Source organism: Panthera pardus, unplaced genomic scaffold, assembly GCF_024362965.1.
Source record: "Panthera pardus isolate Hobbes unplaced genomic scaffold, ASM2436296v1 HiC_scaffold_12, whole genome shotgun sequence".
In the NCBI taxonomy this organism is placed as follows: Eukaryota; Metazoa; Chordata; class Mammalia; order Carnivora; family Felidae; genus Panthera; species Panthera pardus.
The window spans coordinates 54689884-54693338 of NW_026526677.1; positions in this window are offsets into that span (position 1 = coordinate 54689884).

The following is a 3455-nucleotide window of genomic DNA, read 5'->3' on the forward strand; positions in this document are numbered from 1 at the left end:
CCCAGCACCATTTGTGAAAGAGACTGTCTTATTTCCATTGGATATTCTTTCCTGCTTTCTCAAAGATTGGTTGGCCATACATTTGTGGGTCTAATACTGGAGACTTTATTCTATTCTATCGGTCTATGTGTCTGTGTTTGTGCCAATACCATGTTGCCTTGATGATTATAGCTTTGTAGTAGAGGCTAAAGTCTGGGATTGTGATGCCTTCTGCTATGGTTTTACTCTTCAATACTACTTTGGCTATTCAGGGTCTTTCAAAACCACACTGAGATATCACCTCATGCTAGTCAGAGTGGCTAAAATGAACAAGTCAGGAGACTATAGATACCGGAGAGGATGTGGAGAAACGGGAACCCTCTTGCACTGTTGGTGGGAATGCAAACTGGTGCAGCCACTCTGGAAAACAGTGTGGAGGTTCCTCAAAAAATTAAAAATAGATCTACCCTATGACCCAGCAATAGCACTGCTAGAAATTTACCCAAGGGACACAGGAGTGCTGATGCAGAGGGGCACTTGTACCCCAATGTTTACAGCAGCACTTTCAACAATAGCCAAATTATGGAAAGAACCTAAATGTCCATCAACTGATGAATGGATAAAGAAATTGTGGCTTATATTCACAATGGAATACAATGTGGCAATGAGAAAGAATGAAATATGGCCTTTTGTAGCAACGTGGTTGGAACTGGAGAATGTTATGCTAAGTGAAATAAGTCATACAGAGAAAGACAGATACCATATGTTTTCACTCTTATGTGGATCCTGAGAAACTTAACAGAAGACCATGGGGGAGGGTAAGGAGGAAAAAATTACAGAGAGGGAAGGAGGCAAACCATAAGAGACTCTTAAAAACTGAGAATAAACTGAGAGTTGATGGGGGGTGGGAGGGAGGGGAAAGTGGGTGATGGGCAATGAGGGGGGCACCTGTTGGGATGACCACTGGGTGTTGTATGGAAACCAATGTGACAATAAATTTCATATTAAAAAAAAAGAAGTTAAAGGTACATATTTTCCTCTAAGCAGTGTTAGCTGAATTTCATAAATTTCACACATTTTTTTTAATATATGAAGTTTTTTGTCAAATTGGTTTCCATACAACACCCAGTACTCATCCCAAAAGATGCCCTCTTCAATGCCCATCACCTACCCTCCTCTCCCTCCCACCCCCCATCAACCTTCAGTTTGTTCTCACTTTTTAACAGTCTCTTATGCTTTGGCTCTCTTCCACTCTAACTTCTTTTTTTTTCTCCTTCCCCTCCCCCATAGGTTTCTGTTAAGTTTCACAGGATGCACATAGGAGTGAAAACATATGGTATCTGTCTTTCTCTGTATGGCTTATTTCACTTAGCATCACACTCCCCAGTTCCATCCACGTTGCTACAAAGGGCCATATTTCATTCTTTCTCATTGCAATGTAGTACTCCATTGTGTACATAAACCAAAATTTCTTTACCCATTCATCAGTTGAGGGACATTTAGGGTTTTTCCACAATTTGGCTATTGTTGAGAGTGCTGCTATAAACATTGGGGTACAAGTGCCCCTATGCATCAGTACTCCTGTATCCCTTGGGTAAATTCCTAGCAGTGCTACTGCTGGGTCATAGGGTAGGTCTATTTTTAATTTTTGAGGAACTTCCACATTGTTTTCCAGAGTGGCTGTATCAGTTTGCATTCCCACCAACAGTGCAAGAGGGTTCCTGTTTCTCCACATCCTCACCAGCATCTATAGTCTCCTGATTTGTTCATTTTGGCCACTCTGACTGGTGAGAGGTGATAGCTGAGTGTGGTTTTGATTTGTATTTCCCTGATGAGGAGCGATGTTGAGCATCTTTTCATGTGCCTGTTGGCCATCCAGATGTCTTCTTCAGAGAAGTGTCTGTTCATGTTTTCTGCCCATTTCTTCACTGGATTATTTGTTTTTCGGGTGTGGAGTTTGGTGAGCTCTTTATAGATTTTGGATACTAGCCCTTTGTCCAATATGTCATTTGCAAATATCTTTTCCCATTCCGTTGGTTGCCTTTTAGTTTTGTTGATTGTTTCCTTTGCAGTGCAGAAGTTTTTTGTTTTTTTTTTTTTTTTTAATCTTCATGAGGTCCCAATAGTTCATTTTTGCTTTTAATTCCCTTGCCTTTGGGGATGTGTCAAGTAAAAAATTGCTGTGGCTGAGGTCAGAGAGGTCTTTTCCTGCTTTCTCCTCTAGTGTTTTGATGGTTTCCTGTCTCACATGCAGGTCCTTTATCCATTTTGAGTTTATTTTAGTGAATGGTGTAAGAAAGTGGTCTAGTTCCATTCTTCTGCATGTTGCTGTCCAGTTCTCCCAGCACCATTTGTGAAAAGAGACTGTCTTTTTTCCATTGGATATTCTTTCCTGCTTTGTCAAAGATGAGTTGGCCATACGTTTGTGGGTCTAGTTCTGGTGTTTCTATTCTATTCCATTGATCTATGTGTCTGTTTTTGTGCCAATACCATGCTGTCTTGATGAGTACAGCTTTGTAGTAGAGGCTAAAGTCTGGGATTGTGATGCCTCCTGCTTTGGTCTTCTTCTTCAAAATTACTTTGGCTATTCGGGGCCATTTGTGGTTCCATATGAATTTTAGGATTGCTTGTTCTAGCTTTGAGAAGAATGCTGGTGCAATTTTGATTGGGATTGAATTGAATGTGTAGGTAGCCTTGGGTAGTATTGACATTTTAACAATATTTATTCTTCCAACCCATGAGCACGGAATGTTTTTTCCATTTCTTTCTATCTTCTTCAATTTCCTTCATAAGCTTTCTATAGTTTTAAGCATACAGATCTTTTACATCTTTGGTTAGATTTATTCCTAGGTATTTTATGCTTCTTGGTGCAATTGTGAATGGGATCAATATCTTTATTTGTCTTTCTGTTGCTTCATTATTAGTGTATAAGAATGCAACTGATTTCTGTACATTGATTTTGTATCCTGCAACTGCTGAATTCATGTATCCGTTCTAGCACACGTTTGGTGGACTCTATCGGATTTTCCAAGTATAATATCATGTCATCTGCGGAAAGTGAAAGCTTGCCTTCATCTTTGCCAATTTTGATGCCTTTGATTTCCTTTTGTTGTCTGATTGCTGATGCTAGAACTTCCAACACTATGTTAAACAACAGCAGTGAGAGTGGACATCCCTGTCGTGTTCCTGACCTCAGGGAAAAAGCTCTCAGTTTTTCCCCATTGAGGATGATGTTAGCTGTGGGCTTTTCATAAATGGCTTTTATGATCTTTAAGTATGTTCCTTCTATCCCGACTTTCTCAAGGGTTTTTATTAAGAAAGATGCTGAATTTTGTCAAATGCTTTTTCTGCATCGATTGACAGGATCATATGGTTCTTATCTTTTCTTTTATTAATATGATGTATCACATTGACTGATTTGCAAATGTTGAACCAGCCCTGCATCCCAGGAATGAATCCCACTTGATCATGGTGAA